At 42.6% G+C, this 21,172-nt stretch overlaps 1 protein-coding gene across 4 annotated transcripts in view; it reads left to right on the top strand.

Annotated features, from left to right (window-relative positions):
- CAMK1D (calcium/calmodulin dependent protein kinase ID) overlaps window positions 1–21,172 on the top strand; it is a 294,151-nt gene that overhangs the window by 13,821 nt on the left and 259,158 nt on the right. The gene's annotated exons all lie outside the window — the stretch shown is intronic.

The following is a 21,172-nucleotide window of genomic DNA, read 5'->3' as shown; positions in this document are numbered from 1 at the left end:
CTGTTGCCTAAGAAAGTTCCAACAGTCAGAAGTTGGGGGAAAACAAGCAGCACACTCACCATCAAACTGGTATTAATTGAGCAACGCTTAATGTGCACATAGAGTAGTGACATCCATCGGGTGTCGGGCAGGTGCCAGTGGGGAGGAGGGAATGGGCATATTCACACCTAATGGGTGCGGTGTGCACTGTCTGAGTGATGGACACACTTGCAGCTCTGACTCAGGTGGGGCAAAGGCAATATGTGTAACCTGAACATTTGTACCCCGGTAATATTTTAAAATTAAAAAAAAGAAATCCAGAAGTTGGAATAACTTAGCATTCCTCAGGAAGTATTTATTTATTTTTTTGAGACAGAGTTCTCACTCTGTTGCCCTGGCTAGAGTGTCGTGGCGTCAGCCTAGCTCACAGCAACCTCCAACTCCTGGGCTCAAGCAATCCTCCTGCCTCAGCCTCCCGAGTAGCTGGGACTACAGGCATGCGCCACCATGCCCGGCTAATTTTTTTTTTCTATAATTTCTTTCTATTTTTAGTAGAGATGGGGTGTCTCGCTCTTGCTTAGGCTGGTTTTGAACTCCTGACCTTGAGTGATCCTCCCACCTTGGCCTCCCAGCGCGCTAGGATTACAGGCGTGAGCCACCGCGCCCGGCCCCTCAGGGAGTGTTTAATAAGCTGCTGTCTGCCAAAGAGAATGTTGGCTTCTGTGAGTAAGATAAAGGAACATACAGTATTAAAAATAATAGCAAACTCCTATGAAGCATTGAAACATTGGATTGAAGAGAATTTAAAAAAAGCATAAATAAATAAAATAATAATAATAATAAAATAATAGCAAGCATGTATGGCATACTTTCCAGGTGCTACATACTGTGGCAAGTACAATGCAGTTATGTGCCCTGTGACGATGCTTCGGTCACTGATATTCAGACAGCGTATAGGACGGTGGCCCTGTAAGACTATAATTGTGCTGGAAAATTCCTGTTGCTTGGTGACATTGTGGCCGTCATAATGTCGTATGCAACTCATCACTCGGGTGTCTATAGGGATGCAGGGGGAAGCACACCAGTTGTACAGAATTATAGCGGATCAAATTATGCACAGTACATAATACTTGATCGTAAACGCCTGTCCCTGGTTTATGTGTTTACTAGACTATACTTTTCATTGTTATTTTAGAGTGTGCTCGTTCTGTTTGTTTAAGAAAAAAGCTAACTGTAAAACAACCTCAGGCAGGCCCTTCAGGAGCTATTCCAGGAGATAAGGATATAAAGAAAGAAAATATTTTTGTCCAGCTGTACAATGTGTTTCTGTTTTAAGCTAAATGTTATTACAGAAGAGTCAAGAAGTTTAAAAAAAAAATAAGAAGTTCATAAAGTAAAAGTGTTACAGTAAGTTAAAGTTAATTTATGATTGATAAAAGGAAAAAATATTTTGCATAAATGTAATATAGCCTAAGTGCCCAGTGTTTTCTAAAGTTGACAACAGTAATGTCCTAGCCTGGGTTTCACATTCACTCAGTATTCACTCTCCCACCCAGAGCAACTTCCGGTCCTGCAAGCTCCATTCATGGCACATGCCCTATGTAGGTGTACCATTTTTTTTTTTTTAAATCTTTTATACCATATTTTTTACTGTACCTGTTCTATGTGTAGATATATTTAGCTACACAAATTCTTACCATTGTGTTACAATACGGTCACATGCTGCCTCGGTTTGCAGCCTAGATCAACAGGCTATACCATATGGCTTAGGTGTGTAGCAGACCACAGCCTCTAGGTCTGTATAAGACCACACTACGATGTTTGCACAATGACAAAATTGCCTGGTGATGCGTTTCTAAGAACATGTCCACATCGTTAAGCGACAGGACTGTATTTTGCATGAATTTACATGTTAAATCCTCATAGCACTTCAATAAAATAGATACTACCGTGACCACCAGTTTGAGAAAATTTGGCATGTACCCATAGATCAATCATGCAGAGCAGTGATTGGTAAGCGATATGAATGTGCCGTGAAGTCTTTTCGGGGTTCATAGCGGGTGGAAGTCATTTCTAGCAGAATAGACGGAGGTGAATCATAAGAGCTGGTAACTGAATTGTTTTTTTGGTGGAGCTTCTTAAGTGATCCACTTCAGGGATGGCCGTCCCATATTCATTTAGCAAGCGTTTGTCGAACGCTTGCTGAGCCAACAGGGGTTCCATGGCAAATGAGAGATGCGGTCCCCTTCGTCCAGTCTCGGTGTCCTTGCTCATGCAGCGTCTCCTGTTTCCAGATCCTGCTCACTGATTCTTCAGGGCTATCCTGAGTCTGGTCCCCAGCCATCAAGTGTCCCCAGACCCCCACAATCCACCTCGGACCTCTCTGCCTTGAATTCCTTCAATCTTTGATACATCCTCTTGAGGGTCACTTGTTCCCTGTTTTTCTTCCGTGACAGTTTTTCTGTCCGATGCAACTGAAAGGTCCATCAGAGCAAGGGACGTTTTCTTGCACGGTGATATTCTTACACGTGATTTCCCCAAATGCCTAGCACGCTGAGTAATGGGTGGAGAGTCTGTTTAGTTCCGTTTAAAAAAATCCCGAGTACTGGAATTGTCTCCACGGTGGGTGGCTCAGGGAGCTTGCTCTTCTAAATGTTTTTGTTACTGATAAGTTCTTGAGAACGTTCCCCCCATATTTTCTCCCTCTGGTGTTCGTCTCTAAATTGTCACCCGTTCTCCAAGTTGAGGATTACTCACTGCCTGCATTAGCGGTGGCAGTTTCTAATCTGTGGGGCTTTGTGTCGTCCCCACCCCGGCTTCCTAACGGGCCCTTTCTCTGGGCTGCCCTTGGGGCTGTGCTCGGAGAAAGCAGACGAGGGGCAAGATAAATGTCACTGGGCTGTGGACTTAGTGCTGCTGATGCTGTGGAATAGATTCTCCCTCAATAATATGACCCAAAGTCGAATGTAAATGACACTCAGCTTATTTATTTATTTATTTTTTTGAGACAGTCTCACTCTGTTGCCTGGGCTAGAGTGCCGTGGCGTCAGCCTAGCTCACAGCAACCTCAGACTCCTGGGCTCAAGCGATCCTCCTGCCTCAGCCTCCCGAGTAGCTGGGACTACAGGCATGCGCCACCATGCCCGGCTAATTTTTTTTTTTTTTATATATTTTTTAGTCGGCCAATTAATTTCTTTCTATTTTTAGTAGAGATGGGGTCTCGCTCTGGCTCAGGCTGGTTTCGAACTCTTGAACTCCAGCGATCCTCCTGCCTCAGCCTCCCAGAGTGCTAGGATTATAGACATTCAGCTTATTATACGCTTCTGTTAACTGGGTAGCCAAGGATGGTTGTGTCCTAGGGTGTCCTATGAACACTGTTATTCTGTTATTTTCCTTTTTGGAGTTTTCTCCTTTCAAACATGGCTTGTTGCAGTCTTGAGATTATTTATGGAAGCGGTGTGTATTTGGCTTTTTTTGTTGTTGTTTTATGCTCACAAATTGGGCCACTGAACAGTTCCGTGACTTTTCGTCTGTATGCCGATTTGTCTAGAACTAGAGGGTAATACCTTGGCTTGCATCATTTTTCTTCAGAAGATGTGATGTCTGGTGGAACTAACAGTGGAATGAGAAATTTCTGGACGTTTACAGTTAGTAGTACCTCCTGATGTTTCTTTCCTTCAAAATTGAACGGATCTTTGTCTCGATGTCCCAGACTCACAGAGTCTGAAGTGAAAGTTGTCCTTGCTCGTGGGACCTGGGCCAGATGCAGTGTCCCTTTAGCCGACATCAGTTTTCTGTGGGTACCAGGCTTTCTGAGGAGGTTGCCAGGGCTGGTGTTCGTGGGAAGGCGTGGAGGTGATTTGATAAAGAATAAAACAGCCGGCCGGGTGTGGTGGCTCACGCCTGTAATCCTAGCACTCTGGGAGGCCAAGATGGGAGGATTGCTCAAGGTCAGGAGTTCGAAAGTAGCCTGAGCAAGAGTGAGACCCCGTCTCTACTATAAATAGAAAGAAATTAATTGGCCAACTAATATATATAGAAAAAATTAGCCGGGCATGGTGGCGCATGCCTGTAGTCCCAGCTACTCGGGAGGCTGAGGCAGGAGGATCGCTTGAGCCCAGGAGTTTGAGGTTGCTGTGAGCTAGGCTGACGCCATGGCACTCGCTCTAGCCTGGGCAACAAAGCGAGACTCTGTCTCAAAAAAAAAAAGAATAACACAGCCACCAGTATTTGAATATCTGTCACGCCAGCTACTTCTCTAGACCCTTGACCACTTGACGGGTCATTTAACCCGTCCACAGCCCTGTGGGTTAAGTACTGACAGGTCAGAGGAACTGAGTGGCCTCGGGTCACCCGGCTAATTAGAATAAGTCACAGGGTGGGGTTTTGAACTTAGATCTATCTGAAGAAGCTTCTGGAAGGCTCACAGCTGACTCATGTAGGGCAGACTTCTCCAGAACAGGTTTCACGTTTCCTCCAGGTGTGTCTCCGGTGCCAGCAGGGGAACTTGTGCTGTTAGTATTGAGTATCCAGAGCGTCACCTGCCCCCCTTGACCTTGGCCTTGGCCTTGGCCTTGGCCTGGAGCTGGAAGTTACATCAGGCCCAGTCTGCAGGTGAGGACGCTGGGAATCCACCTCCTGCTTCCCTTTTGTGTCAGGAACCTCCGTGCTGAGAACGCGATGAGCCAAGTACCCATTTTATCTGTCAAGGATACATTTTGTTACTGCATTGCTATTTCTATCCTGGCAAATAAAGAAAATAATTTTTAAAGCATCCAGAGAACCCTGAGATTTCGAACCAGACCATTGGCAAACAAAACAAAACAAACAAACAAACAAGAAACTGTAGTGTGCACCCTAGAATTCTGGCAACCAAAATGTAGCAGTCTCTGGAAATGAAAAAAAATATACATCGTTTATAGCTTAGGTATCCGTTGGCAGAAGGTCATGGAAAATTCAGTCCAGATATCCAGAAATTCAGACAAACTCTAGTTTATTTTCTCCAATGGCAGGAGTATATTTCATCTTCGTCCCTTTTGTATGAGCTGGTGTATTCCCTTCATCCCTTTTGTATTAGCTGGTCACTTGTGGCAAGTAAGTGACCAAGATAGCTTATTCCTTGACTCAGAGCCCAGTGCTCTCCCTCACTTAAGGTTTTTTTTGTTGTTGTTGTTGGTAGATCATTGCTCTGTTCACACTAAAATACGTATTTTTCTTTTATTGTTCCAATGTAGTATAAGTATTATTCAAAAGTTTATTAGATCACATTTACTTTTTCTCAGGGCTTGTTAATTTCAAAAAGTCCTTGTAAGGTGTGTAATAAAGGACTCATCACGTATTATGCACCTCAAGTGGTTTCTCTGTATTTTCAGTAATTGGAAAACACCAGGAGATTTCCCCAATAGGAAAATTAAAAAGTTTGAACACCCACTCCCTGAAGAAAGATCTTCTAGCATGGTATGCGAAGTTGTTGATCGTTTCTATTTAGGATGTGTTTGGAAATCTCTGTTCAGTTTTCATGATTTGCGATGCAAGATGACATTTTCCCTCTTGTCACAGGCAACTTTGTAGCAATAAGCAGCAATTAGAAGTGTACCTTGCTTTGAGTTAACATGCAGAGCTGTTAGGAACCAAACCTGTTTGTACATTCCAGCTTGAGATTCAGATTTAGTTCTAGAGAAGCACCCAAAGTGTGCAGCGTGGTGCCCAGGCCATTTCGTAGGCTATGACGTCTCATTCCTCTCGAGTCCAGTGTGATCTCTGGGGACCTGGACACGGATCCCTTCTGGGGCCAGCTCCATGGGCGTCCGACCTGGACAGTTGCACACGGGCCCCACGTGCAAAGGGTCCCGTGTTTCATCCGACGCACTGCTCTCTCCATCCTGAAATGCTTAGTGCTTTTTGAACAAGGGTACCCCCATTTTCATTTTGCACTGGGTCCCCCAAATCAGGTAGCCGGTCCTGATCCCTTTTCATTATAAAACTGTTCCTCTCTGCTCCTTTCAGCCTCATCTCAAAGGCATTTTAGTGACTGACTGAATTTTTCTTAGGGTTAGTGGTCAAAAGAGTTCACTGAACACTAGAGTTTATTGGCTATTTGGGGGAGCCTTCTCTTGTGAGAACTATATGCAGGTATGAGCATGCATTTTTTTTTTTTTTGGTATATCAAAAAAATCTCTGAGGCATTATTTTGAAAAAATTTGAGGTGTTCCTACAATGCTGTGACTTGGAGGCTTTCTTAGCTAGTAGATCTTATGAGTAGATCTGGTACTCTGGGTGGATGCACATTCCCCAAGCCTGAATCTCAGCTTTGCTATTTACTAGACAACTGTCTGCAAAATGCTGCAGCCCCATTTGGAATTCATAAAATGAGGATAATAATAGTATACATTGTATAGGGTTGTGTTGAGGTTTCTATGAGATAAATCGTGTGAGGTTTTTTTTTTATTTGTTTGTTTGTTTCATGCCTGGTGTTTAGTTAAGTGCTCAATGAAGCTTAGCTGCAATCACTTAATTTTAGGCCGGCTTTTGACATTCAGATTCATGGCCAAATATGGGACCTCTGACTCCTAGCTAGCTATCTTTCAAAAATGTGATATAAAATAGGTGGATCAGTGTAATTCCTTCAGGACAACTTAACAGACAAAGGGGGTGTTGTTTTGAGATGTCGTCTTTGCATATGAAGGGGCAGGGGTTGCTAACTTTCCTGGTAATTGATAAGTGAAAGCATAGCCAGAAACATTTACTATTTGGTATGTCAGGTTGAAAAGACACAAGAAAATAGCTCAGCACACACACAAACACAAATCTGTTACATTGTAGGTCTTATGGGTAAAAAAATGAAAAAGACATGACCCCCTCCTCTTTTCAAGGAACACTTAGAAGGGACCCTTTCATGGTGTTTTCTACGAGGTCCAGCAGAGCTAGAAAAAAAAAAAGAAGACATTTGCTTTATGTGTTTTCTTCTCTCCTCTGATGTTTACAATTTATGGGCCGGGTACCTGCAGTGTCTTGGGCCTCTCATTGCAAGAAAGGCTGGCAGAGGGTGCGAGTGAACAATATGTGAATGTTCAGCCTGGGTAAATATATATATAGGTGGAAATAGAGTGAGGTGGAGGCATCTCTGAGCATTAGGTGAAAAACCCCTTTTGCCTTAGGTCCGAATCTTGCAGAGCAATTATTGTGATACCGTTACAGCTTCCAATTAAGTGGATCCATGACTTTAAATATGAGACTAGAGAATTTGCAATGCTGTAAGGAATCGGTCATGCTTGTAGCCTATTTTATGTAATACTTGTTCAGATGGACAACAGAAGGGAGGCTAGAAAAAAAATCCTTCTTATTATGAAGCAGAGAACATAATGGCTGTTTGGTTTTTGTGATTGTTGCCCTTATAAAAATGGAATGATTTTGCCACCCAAGTCAATATATGTTTAAGAGCATTTCTCAACTAATTAAGGCTCACATCTTCAGTAATGATATAATTGGCTAGTTGGCCATTTATCCATTTCTTTTGAGTTAAAATGAACCGTTTTGAGGTTCAGATGAGAACGATGAGAAGAAGTATATGTCTCTGTGCAGTAGCTCGTGCGTTTTATGAATCTCTTCCATTTTGAGTTATTTGAAAGCCTTCCTTTTCTCTTTATTAGAAATAAAAAAGGAGGCTGATGTGAAAAGAAGAACTGGCCGTGCCTTGAAAATAATAGTAAAAGAAGGTCAGTTTTGTACATACATTGAGCGCTAACAATGGACACAGCACCCTACGAAGTTGCAGAATGAATACTGCTCCGTTCCTGGGGTGAGGTCACAGCTAACGCCGGGATTTGGGCAATTGAATTCGAATCCCATGAAGAGAAATCTTGGGTAGCCGTTCCTAAAAAATGGAAGTTAGGATGAACCAGAAAAGCATTAGACTTTATTGTGTTACATAACATTTCTTTATTATATATATATATTTTAGAGATGGGATCTTCTGTCGCCCAGGCAAGAGTGCAGAGGTGCGATCATAGCTCACTGCAGCCTCAAACTCCTGGCTCAGGTGATCCTCCTGCCTCGGCCTCCCGAGTTGCTGGGACTACAGGCATGCGCCATTGCACCCGGCATGTCATTTCTGAAGTTCCTTTGGTAACCAGGCTTAGCAGTGGGGATGCATGATCCAATCCTCACCTTGCTTTGAGCAGATACACAGACATTTTGGACTTGCAAGTTTCTGAATATGGAGTCTGGAGAGAGGCCTTGTGAACATCTTGTTCTTGATCAGGTTAAGAATTAGCAGAGGCCTGTGCAGTCCTAGGGTCAGCTGGGTGCCTTCCCTGGGACCACCCAGCAAGCGGGTGGCGGATTTGATCCAAATTCTCCGAGTTTTTATGTTCAGGGCATTTCCATGGTTGCGAGGGATTTCAGATGCTGAACTTCTTTAGGGGACAGAAATGCACTTAGATTCTTCTTTGTCATTAATAAAATGATTTAAATCTTTCTTCTTTTTGTCCTGTTCTTGGTGGTTTTTCACCAGCCCATTCGGGAAGGTAGTACTGTGTAGTAGCTGGGGTCCCTGTCTCTGGCTGTTGTGAGAGTGACATGAACTAACAGAAGTGACATTCTCAGCACCATGCCTGTGTCAGAGCAGGTGCTCGGTCCATCAGCTCTGCCCATCGGGACCTACTTGCCATGGTCCCCGGCCTTCCTGTCTGAGGGGATTGGTTTTCCTTCTGGTCACCATGTTTAGGGGGAACCTCTATCTGCTAAATGATTATTGGGTTTGTTTTTGTTGTTGCTTGTTGATTTTTAGTTGTTGATGAGTAGCTTACATCATGAAATATCGCACGTGTGTGTCCTACTTTCAGACGATCAACATTGTATACTGGCTTAATTCAATTTCGTGCTGTCTATTAGAAAGTCCACGGCTCAGCTAAGCCCGGCACCAGGGACATGGGAGGTGTCCAGGCCATGATTATGGAATGACCCCAACTGAGCAAAAAAAGCCAAAACCGCCATGAAATGGACGAAGCCCCTGTAGGGGGGTCAGAGATCACCTCCTACCCTCTTTGAGCTCCTAGGGGTGGGATCTTTGTCTGGATCTAGAAGCAAATGGACAGCAGGCAAGTGAACACTTTTGCACACGTTTTATTCATTTTACACGTACGTTGGGATGCTCACAAGAGAATGACGTCCGAAGAAGTGGCCAAGGCAAGATGCTTTTATAGTTTTTTAGACAAACAATAAATTTGAGAAGAAATGACAGGACCAAGAAAATCTGAGTGGGACAGTCAGTTTTCTAGGGTAGGCACTAGGAGATATATATGGGGGTACCGAGGTAGTGGGAGACAAGGGTCACTCGTTAGCTGTGTTTGTTCAGGTGCATTGCAGCTCTTGGGTCCCTGTCCCTGGTGACAACGGCTGTTTCCCTGCTCTGTGTGGAGGGTCCCTCTTGGAGGAATCTTCATGGCTTGCTGCAGGCAAGAGGCATGTCAGCTCGCCCTTTCTGAGACTATTAATGCAATTTCTCCAGTGTTTGCAAACTTGAAATAATCAGCATACCAACCTGGCATATTTAGGAATGGCACGTCCTTCACTCCTTCACCCTGTTCTGTTTGGCTTTTTTTTTTTTTTTTTTTTTTTAACGTGACCCGTTATAGAGCAAGGGTCCCTCATTTCTTCCTGCTCGCCATCATGGTGCTAACCTTTTGGAGACGGGAACTTTTGCGAGGTGCCTATTAATTTTCACAGCCAGGAAAATATATTGTCTTTCGACTCCTCCTCCAGTTTTCCTTAAGAAGACAATGCAAACTGCTCGGAACGGATTGCACGGTCTGAGTTTTCTGATGGTTGTGGCGAGGCGTGCTGCGTTCACCTTGGACGTCTGGGCTGTCTTCATGTCTGGTTAATTGGAAGATTCCAGAAGTGCCAATTAGCCCGCACCAGGGGCATGTTAAATTGGTGGAGACGATGAGTCCAGCGGTGCTGTTGCCCGGTTAGTTTTCAGGTGACTTGGGGATATAAAATCAGAGTAAGACTTTTTAAAAGATTAAAAAAAAAAAACAACCCTGTTTTTCTATATTCTTATGACATTTCTGACAACCAGTGTGTGGGTTTTTCTACGCCAGCCAATTCTCCGACTCCCAGACACCCACTGCATGTCCTGCAGTTCAATTCTGACGCTGATTAGCCATGGTTAGCACAGACCCTGCAGGTGGAGGGCTTAGTCCCGCAAGACTGTCTCACTTCCGACACCGGTCACAAGCCTCAGGCTGTGCCCTGGGCTATAATCAACTGGCTATAACGTGGGGGTTCCCACGACCCCGTGCTCAGGTCTGATGATTTGCTATGATGGCTTGTAGAACTCAGGGAAACTCGCTTACCAGTTTCTTATAACGGATGTGAAAGTGGATACAGGTGAACAGCCAGATGAAGAGGTCCCCGGGGTGAGGTCTGGGAGGGCCCTGAGCTCGGGGGCGTCTGTCCCCCTGGAGTTGCGGAGGTGCCACCCTGCTGGCATGTGGGTGTGTTCACCAACCTTGAAGCTCTTTGAACCCCATCATGTGGGGTTTTTAATGACGTTAACATTACATAGGCGTGATTGATTAAATCTCTGACCATTGGTGATTGACTCAATCAACAGTCCCTCTCCCCTCCCTGGAGGATTGGGGACAGGGCCACGAGTGCCAGCCCTCATCCCGTGGTTGATTCCTCTGGCAACAGGCCCCCATCCTGAAGCTATGTAGGGGCCACCAGTCATCATTCCAAGGATCTTAGAGAGGCTTGCATCAAGAATTGGGGACTAAGATCAAATATTATAACAAAAGATTGCTCACTCCTGTCACTCAGGAAGTTACAGGACTTAGAAGTTCTGTGCCAGGAACTGAGGACAGACAACAAGTATATATTAATATTCGTTACACCACAATCACACTTCATTGGCTTTGTTCCTCACTTACTGTATATAGCAAAATGACATAATCAAATAATGTAATTTTGATCAACATCGTTTCATAATAACGTGGTTGGAAAGAATTGCTTTTGTTTTATGTCATTTTCCTTAAAGTCACAGTTTCCAAGAACCTATAGACTTCGTTAAGTGAGGACTTAATGGTACCACCATTTAAGGAAAACAGGTGAACAGGAGCTAATATTTGGAATTTAGCAATAAAAACCATGTTTTAGAATGCGTTCCAAGACTGTCATGGTATAATCAACCCCTGTCTTCACGTTTTATCTCTGCCATATCCTATAGTGATGATGCATTAAAATCCTCAGGGTAGGCGTTTATTTATTTATACTAGACTATAGGCTACTTGACACACCTTCTCATAACTTACATAGGATCTGGCCCGTGAAATGCTTAGAAATGAAAGGTACAATGGTCTGTTTACCATCATACTTAGGCACAAAAACTCTAATACCATTTAGAAAGATTTTTTAGCCACAAAAGCTTGAAAACCAGAAGTTAGAATGGACTACCCCACTTCCTGAACAGTGTAGTTAAAACATACTACAACCACAAGTAATAATAGCACCTGCTATATTCCTTCCAGGCACTTTGTGAATAATATATCATTTAAGCTTCCTAACATTCCTGCAAGATGGTAGTGTATTTTGTTTGTTTGTTTGATTTTTACTGTTGGTGCATAGTGGATCTTATCCAAAGGGGCTTTTAAAGTCCAGATGTTTCCCCTGCACCTCTGTATATGTATCTTGGCTAACCAAGATACTGCAACATAATTTGTTCAGAGGATCAAACTGCACAATCCAGGTTTCAGCATGTAGTTTTTGCTCTAAAGTATTTAGTGTGACTACATAATCAAATTAGGTAACTCTCAAATCTCTCTTTGTGTTAGGATTTGCTGATTTAAAAATAATTATGATAGATCTTTCCAAATTTTTTTTTAGTTACCGTAAAGAGCCTTTTGTGGTAGGACTAATTTTGGTGAGCAACAGAATGAGAATGTAGGGAACATCCAAGCAGGAAAATTGATACAGAATTTTAAAACATGTTCAGAATAAAGTCTTCCTTTCAGCGGTGAATTGAGTGGCTGGTAACTGGGAGAAATGTCAAATTGACATTAATGCCCATTGCTTGGACTTTATATATTAGCATATGTTTATTTCACCAGACACAGATATTGGCTTTTATTAAATATGTGCATATCAATTCTTCTTGAACTTCAGCAATACCCGAGCATGTCACTATTCCTTCCTACCTAGTACAAGTGCAAAGAATGTTGATATTCTGTTAGAGAAATCAGTGTTGAGGAAGTTGGGCATTGGGAAATAGGCATATTTCATATTTAAGGTTCTCATATCAATGGATATAACACTGAAATAGTCTTTTTAAAAGCCTTTAAAACAAATAGTTTTAAGAATTCTACTCACAGAGCTAAAATCCTGCTTCACGGTGAAAGAATGTTTTCCTCTAAGATCAGGAACAAGACAAGGATGTCTGCTCTTACCACTTCCATTCAGTTTTGTAGTGGAGGTTCTAGCCAGGGTAGTTAAGACATGGAATAAAAGGTATGCAGATTGTAAGGGAAGAAGTAAAGCTATCTCTGTTTGCAGATAATGATGATCCTGTAGGAGAAAATCCCAAGAAATCATCTAAATAACTATTAGATTTAATAAATGAGTTCATCAAGGCTGCAAGGTACAAGATCAGTATATAAAAATCAGTTATGTTAATATATCTATGTGCTAGCAAGGAATAATCCAAAAATGAAATTAAGGAAACAATTCCATTTGTGATAATATCAACAAGAATACAATATTTAGGTAAATTTAACCAAACAGGCATAAGACTTGTACATTACAAACTATACAATGTCATTGAAAGAAATTAATTAAGACCTAAATAAATGGAAAGGCATTCTGTGTCTATGGGATGGAAGACTTAATACTGTTAAGACAGCAAAACTCCCCAAATTGATCTACAGATTCAACATAATGCCTATCAAAATTCCAGCTGGACTTTTTGCAAAAATCGGCAAGCTGATCCTGAAATTCACATGGAAATCCAAAGGACCCAAAGTAGCCAAAAAAATCTGAAAAAGAACAAAGTTGGAGGACTCACAACTTGATTTCCAAACTTACTATAAAGCTACAGTAATCAAGACAGCGTGGTCCTGGCATAAATCAATGGACTAGAATTGAAAGTCCAAAAATAAACTCTCACATTTATGGTCTATTGATTGTTGACAAGGGTGCTAAGATAATTCAATGAGGGGAAAGAATAGTCTTTTTAATAAATAGTGCTGGGACAACTAGATATTTACATGCAAAAAAAAAAAGATGGATTTAGACCATTGCCTTACACGATGTATAAAAATGAACTCAAAATGGATCAATGACCTAAATATAAGAGCTAAAACTATAAAACTCTTTGAAAATGTGGGCAAAAATTCTCACACCTTGAAAGCACAAAGAAATAGGTAAATTATATTTCATCAAAATTAAAAATTTTTGTGCACCAAAGGATACCATCAGGACAATGAAAAGAAAACCTACAGAATGGGAGATTTTTTGGAAAATCTGACAAAGGGCATGAATCTAAACTATGTTAAAAACTCTTATAAATCAATAATTTAAAAATAGGGCAATAAAAAGCGGGCAAAGGATTTGAATGGGCATTTCTCCCAAGAAGAGGTATAAATCGCCAGTAAGCACGTGAAAAGATGCTCAGTATCATTAACCATCAGGGAAATGCAAATCAAGACAAGAAGATATCACCTCACATCCACTAGGACGACGATAATAAAAGGATAGGTAATAACAAGTGTTGGCAAAGATATAGAGAAATTAGAGATCTGCTACATGCTGGTGGGAATGTGAAATGGTGCAGCTACTTTGGAAAACTGTCAGTTTCCCAAAAGTTTCAGCATAAAGTTACCCTATGAGCCAGTGATTCTACTCCTAGGTGTATGCCCAAGAGAAATGAAATTATTTGTCCACACAAAAGCTTGCCCATGAATGTTCATAGCAGCATTATTCATGGTAGCCAAGGGGTGGAAACAACCTAAATGTTCATCAACGGATGAATGGAAAAACAAAGTGTAGGTCAGGCGTCCTCAAACTTTTTAAGCAAGGGGCCAATTCACTGTCCCTCAGACTGTTGGAGGGCCGGACTATGGTTTTAAAAAAACTATGAACAAATTCCTATGCACACTGCACATATCTTATTTTGAAGTAAAAAAAAAAAAACAAATGGGCAAAACCACCCACATGTGGCCCTTGGGCCATAGTTTGAGGACGCCTGGTGTAGGGTGTCCATTCAATGATACCCTATTTGGCCACAAAAAGGGATTAAGTGCTGACATATACAACTCAAAGTTGAACCTTGAAAACATTTGGCTAAGTGAAAGAAACCAGACACAAAAAACTATGTATTGTGTGATGCCACTTATAGAAAATATCCAGATATGACAAATCTGTAGAGACAGAAAGTATTAATAGATTAGTGGTTGCCTAAGGATGGGGGATGGGGAATAGTTGAAGAGAAATGGAGAATGACTAATAAAAGGTACATGGCTCTTTTTTGGTGGCAGTGGTGGAAGATGATAAAAATGTTCCAAAATTGATTGTGCTACTCATTGCAGAATTCTGTGACTATACTAAAAACTATTGCACTGTATATTTTAAATCGGTGAGTTGTAGACTAAATCTCAATTAAGCTTTTGCAAAAAAAGAGATCTACCTCCCTACCTATCTATGTACTAGTATTTCCTATCATAATTGAAAGTCGAAACAACTCGTTGAATAATGGCAAAATTTACAAAAATAAACTTTGGCACATCAATATAATAGGATACTCTGCAGACTTTAAATTGTTCTGCAGAATATTTTTTAAGGAAATGGGTCAATGCTATACTGTTTCATGTAAAAAATAGTTATCAAATGGTACGATTCCAATTTTGTGGAAGAACATTTGTAATTATGTGCACAGGGAGAGAATTTGGAAGCTTGCACATCCTAGATATTAACAGTAGTCATCTCAAGATGTTGAAATGACAGGTGGCTTTAACTTTTCTCCTTCTTGCCTTGCTGCATTTCTAGATTTTTCCATATAAATCACCTATTAGTTAGCAGACAAATAAGTTTTAAGTAAAATTTACATACACTAGAATGTTTTAATACTTTAATAATAATAATAATATAGAACTAAGAAGGTAACTATACCCTCACATATTTTGTTTTACAATTATTGCTGTTCTCAGATAGTGACATTTTCCACATGGTAACACACACACATAAATGCACGCATATATAGCTTCTATTGAGAGCTTGAAAAAATATAGAGAGACACTGTAAACTCTTAATGAAAGTTATAATATATGCATATCATTATGTCATAATAATTGCTTAGTAAGTGCTAGCTGTCGTCTCTTGGAATGGAAGTTCTGAAATATTTTATTTTATTTTATTTTATTTTATTTTTTTTTTTAGTCACACAAGCCTTCCAAAGATGAAATATTTTAATTTGTTTTTAAAAATGAGGCTGGAAAACCATCTCTCTCTCCCTGCTGCCACTCCTTCCTCCAAATTCAAGTTGCTGCCATGAGTGAGTGAGCAGGTGGAACCCGTCTCGGGAGGGAAGAAGCCTCTCCTCCTCCTTCCCAAGCTCCTCTCTGTAGACATCATGCCCACCCGGGCATCTCTGCTCCTTCTGCCTGTGGCTCGAGGTGGTTCCTCGAGGGCTGATTCTCAGGAGATGCCCAGTGTCTTTTCCAGAAATGTCTTCCCTGGAGGAGGCATCTTCCCCCCGTGGTGCCTTCACTGATCTTTGGGAAGACTGTTTTGAGCTTCTAGGGTGTTTTCTACACTTTGGAAGAGGAGAAGTCCAAGCCCTTGTTACCATAGAATTTGATCTGAGTCTGCCTTGAATCTTGTAAGTTTTCTCACTTCCAGCTCCACCCCCCCACCCCAGACTCCAGCTTCTACCATGTTTCCCCGAAAATAAGACAGGGTCTTATTTTTATATTTATATTTATTTTTTATTTTTTTTATATTTATTTTTCCTCAAGAAGACACGCTAGGGCTTATTTTCAGGGGATGTGTCATTTCTTTTTAAGTACGGTACAAGAGTCTGCATTTATTCAAATATAATTAAGTCATCTTCTTCTGGAACATCATCATCACTCTCCAAACCCCGAATTCCATCCTGAATTTCTTGCGACTCTATTTCCTTTAGAACCTTCGGCCCCAGTCTCTCATGTGGAGCACTAGAGCTCTCATGGGGCAGATGAGAAGGGCTGCTCGTGTTCTTTCCCGCTCTGCGACGACATGCACGGGTTGTGCAGATGCGCTGGGCAGCCACACCCGTCACTAGGGCTTATTTTCGGGGTAGGGCTTCTATTGCGCACATGCTTAGCAATCCTGCTAGGGCTTCTGTTATGGGTAGGTCTTATTTTCGGGGAAACACGGTAGATCCTCTGTCTGCAAATAATGGTGCCAAGTAAAATGGGTCGGTTAAGAGCAGAGGAGAAAAAGGCCTTGGACTATGTGGTGTGCCCTCTTTCCCCAGGATACTGGAGTCTGGCAGTCTGAGCGTTTGTCGTCTCTGTCGGGGGCTCTTGAGACGACTTACGCGTCTGCTGATAGCAGAGGTTAGACACAAAAGCCCAAACACACCCTTTAAATTAATAAATTGTTAGAATCACATAGCCGGGAGGCTTCTGCGGTGCTTGTCGGCAGCTCTGTGATTTCTTGGGGCCAGGGGCTCCCCCGATTTTTCAGAGAATCCGTGCGGCCACGTGAGGTCTGTCTGCCATGCGAAGAAAAACATCACGCGCACTTTGGAAGTCATGAGATGTGGCATGAATGTGATTTTGTTACCACGCCCCCCACGAACCACATGGTGCCGTTCTAGAAAGCCTGCCATTGGAGGAAAATACTTGATGAGGCTCGAATAAAGAAAGGCCAGGCTTGCGATTCCACTTGCGAAGCACGTTGTCATGAAGTCTGCAGGATTTACAGCCCCACTCCGGGGAAGGTCCTTTTACAGAAAGTCCTGGGAGAAGGGACAGGGTGGGCTGACCGTGTGTGCCCGTTAGCTTCTGCTTAGAGAGAGGCTAAGTATTTTTGGGTTTCTGCTGATTCGCTGCCAGCTCCAGTTTCAAGTGTCCCGCACGCTAGGGTGACATTGGAGTGTGTGGTCAGTCACTGCTTAAACTCTGCGTGGAGGTTGCTGAGGGCTTGGGTGGCAGGTGGGTGGTTGGCTGGTGGCGTGTGGGTTCCACGCCGTGCCAGCACCAGGTGGTCTGTGCCTAGACTGAGGCTCAGGTTCTCCCCGCTGCTCTCGGGACGTGCTCTTTGGGATGTCGCAGACTCTGGGAACATCCTCACGCTGCTCCACTTGGAGGTGTGAGGCCAGGGGCATCTTCTGCAGGGTTCCGGGAGAGATGTTGAGCCTCTGCCTAGTGTCACGGCGATGTGTGACATTGGAGCCGCCTGGAGGCTTCATCCGGGCCCGAGTGAGGACGTGACCTAGTTATTGTCCCTCCCAGCACGTTGGCAGAGCATCCAGACCTTGCTTCCTCCCCTACTAACAGCAAGAAGAATTCCGCTGAGCCTCTTGGAGCCTGGAGGGCCGGTTTTAGCAACGCGCCCTTTCCTGGTTGGCGACCGTCCAGTTATTTTGGACGAGTGTTAATGGCCATGAGCTTGGAGGTTTTATTTATAAGGAAACTCCTTCTTTTTTTTTTTTTTGAGACAGAGTCTCACTTTGTTGCCCAGGCTAGAGTGAGTGCCGTGGTGTCAGCCTAGCTCACAGCAACCTCACACTCCTGGGCTCAAGCAATCCTCCTGCCTCAGCCTCCCGAGTAGCTGGGACTACAGGCATGCGCCACCATGCCCGGCTAATTTTTTTCTGTATATATTAGTTGGCCAATTAATTTCTTTCTATTTATAGTAGAGACGGGGTCTCGCTCTTGCTCAGGTTGGTTTCGAACTCCTGAACTCAAACGATCCGCCCGGCTCGGCCTCCCAGAGTGCTAGGAGTACAGGCGTGAGCCACCACGCCCGGCCGAAATTCCTTCTTTTGACACTGTGTCCTCGTCCACTGCTATCTGTCTGAAGGTGCTTTCTTTTGGGGGAAGAGCACGGAGAATAAGGTGATCACAAAATCCATGACTTTAGATTGTCACCTGATGTATGAATTTTTTAATGCTTTCTGTTTGGATTTAGGTCAAGGGAGAGGGTGAATTTAGCATAGGCACTTGTAGTAGAACATCTCCTTGAGCCTCAAAGAGAACGTCATTTTAGTGCTATCCATGGGGTGACCCCCCCCTCCAGACAAGGAGCGTTTAACTTTTGCAGGTGGTCTTGGATGGATTTTCATTTTGGGTCATGTTGTGACCAGCAGACTGCTCTGGAGGAATAAGTCATGCGTCTACCATGTTTTACCTTTTATAAAGTGCATGGGCTGCACCTGCCCATCTTCAAGGCTGATGCAGAATTTTCATAGTCTGGTTGGTGGCGATTTGCGCCAAGTAGCTGAAAATGTATCCAGTGGTTCTGTCTCTGTTTGACTCAGCGTGGAAGGGATTTCTCTTCTAAGTAGAAGTCTAAAGACTTTGTATATGTCTCTGTGTCTACATCTGCCTCTCTGTAGCTTTATCTGCTTGTTTTACAGAGATGAAACAAGCACAGGAAGTTAAGCATGTTACTCGGGATCATACAGCCAGTTAGGGATGGAACAGAATCTAGTTCCAAGGGCAAAACTCAAATAAGAGAGTCAGGCCAGGGCAAAACATGAGCTCGGGAGTTCCCAAGACTGCAAGACTGCATGCATGTGCAACCTCTCAGCTTCGCTGTGTGCATTTCAAGTGTGAGCAGAAACCTCCAGTCTGATAGGCGAATGACATATGAGGGAAGGGGAGCCCAGAAGGGTTGAGTGACTTGCCCGAGGTCACACAGCTAGTGAGTTGCTGGTCCTGGTTGAAACGCAGGCCTGGATGTCCCCATGGGGCAATCCTGTGGCCCACTGGAGTCTAGAATGTTCTTAGGCTCAGCGTATGTGAATATAGGATGCTGTACATGACCTGGACTTTGTAAATCAAGTTGGTGGGCTTCAGTATGGGGTTGACTAATGTTTTTGGAGTTTGGAGGGGTCCCAGTTCAGTTCCCAGGCAACGGTGTGTTGGGTTCCCAGTCTTTTGGCCATAAGGAGAATAGGGGAAAGATTGAACTTCTGTTTTTGGTAGATGTTCCCTGGATTCTTGTTATGCTCAGTGCAAAATAAGATACTTTAAGCCAGTTTGGAGCATTGGGGATAAGCTGTGTGTGTACTTTTCTCTGATTGCATTGGAATCACTATGTAAATTAACCTTCCCGTCTTTGGGAATTCCTAAAGCAGTCTTAGGTTGTATCACATCTAAAGAAAATGCATCAGGCAATCAGTCTTAGAGCCTTATCTTTTATTCAGGGTTTCCACAGGAAGGCGATTTTACCCCAGCTGGGATCACCAGTTGCTTTTCACATTCTTAATTCCTTTTGCCAATTTTCCAGATGCCTTCGGAAATTCATGCTGACCGTTTTTTTTTGTTTTTATTTTACTTTTTTTTTTCGTTCATTCCATTTAGAGTACTGAATATTTTCCTGCCACTACTTAAACTGGCATGAATCAAATATTCCTTTTCAGGATGATGATTTTCAAATGTTGCTGAAAGAAAAACAAAACGCCCCAGTTGGTTAAATTTAGGAGGCCTGTTAAAATGTCCTTAGAGTGCCAGCAGGTAAATTGGACAATAGGAATAATAGGAATTCTATTTTCCCTGCAGCGTCACATATAGTACCTTGTAATAGCAAGTGTGAATAAGCTTGGATGACTAGAGTGGAATCTTTCAGGACTTAAAATAGAGTTTCCCCCCTCAGAACAACCTGGGATATTTCTTTTTTTTTTTTTTTTTTGAGACAGAGTCTCGCTTAGTTGCCCAGGCTAGAGTGAGTGCCATGGCGTCAGCCTAGCTCACAGCAACCTCAAACTCCTGGGCTCAAGCGATCCTCCTGCCTCAGCCTCCCGAGTAGCTGGGACTATAGGCATGCACCACCATGCCCGGCTGATTTTTTCTATATATATATTAGTTGGCCAATTAATTGCTTTCTATTTTTACGGTAGAAGCGGGGTCTCGCTCTTGCTCAGGCTGGTTTCGAACTCCTGACCTTGAGCAGTCTGCCCACCCCAGCCTCCCAGAGAGCTAGGATTACAGGCGTGAACGACCTCGCCCGGCCAACCTGGGATATTTCTGCTCAATTTATGGGGTTGTTACTGTCATTAACAACCCACGTAAGTTAAAATGGCAAAATGATTTGAAAATCATATAAACAGTAAACACAAAAGAATTCAATTTATTCATTTAATTTTCTTTTTTATTGTGGTAGAATATGTAGGTCATAAAACGTGGCCATTTTTAAGTGTACGGTTCAATGGCATTAAGTCTATTTACATTATCGTGTGACAATTACCACCATCCATCCCCAGAACTTTTTTATCATCCCAAATTGAAACTTTGTACTCGTTAAATAAGAACTCCCCATTTCTGCCTCCCCCAGCCCTTGGCAGCCACCATTCTACCTTCGTCTTCATGAATTTGACCACCCTAGGGACCTCGTGTGAATGGCATTGTACAGTGTTTATCCTTTTGTGACTGGCTTATTTTACTTAACACAATGTCCTCAAGGTTGTAGCATTTCTCAGAATTTCCTTCCTTTTTACTAAATTAATTATTGTTTATGATCATATACAGCATGTTGTTTTGAAATACCTACATGCGATGGAATGACTAAATTGAGCCAATTAACATGTGCATTCCTTCACACTTATTTAACACTGAAAATCTAGTCTCTTAGCAGTTTTCAAGACTACGATACATTGTTATTAATTGTAGTCACCATGTTGTACAAGAGACTTCTGGAACTTACTCCTCCTATCTGAAATTTTGTAACCTTTGACTAACATCTTCTCCCCAAACCTCTTCCCTTCCAGGACGTGGTAACTACCATTCTACACTTCTAGGATCCCAACTATTTTAGGGAATTTCCTTCCTTTTTAAGCTCTTCCTAGATGTAACTCATTGTGCTAGGAGACAAAAATATTTCACTCGAGGAACTCATAATGTTAGGGGGAAGAAAACTTATAAAGCTAAATAACTACAATAAAATTTTGAAGAGTGATACATTCCACAGGAGAGCGAAGGGGAAGGGAACTTAG

This window comes from Microcebus murinus, chromosome 25, assembly GCF_040939455.1.
Source record: "Microcebus murinus isolate Inina chromosome 25, M.murinus_Inina_mat1.0, whole genome shotgun sequence".
Taxonomy (NCBI): Eukaryota; Metazoa; Chordata; class Mammalia; order Primates; family Cheirogaleidae; genus Microcebus; species Microcebus murinus.
The sequence above is the reverse complement of the archived record's forward strand: the minus strand, read 5'-3'. Positions and strand labels throughout refer to the sequence as shown.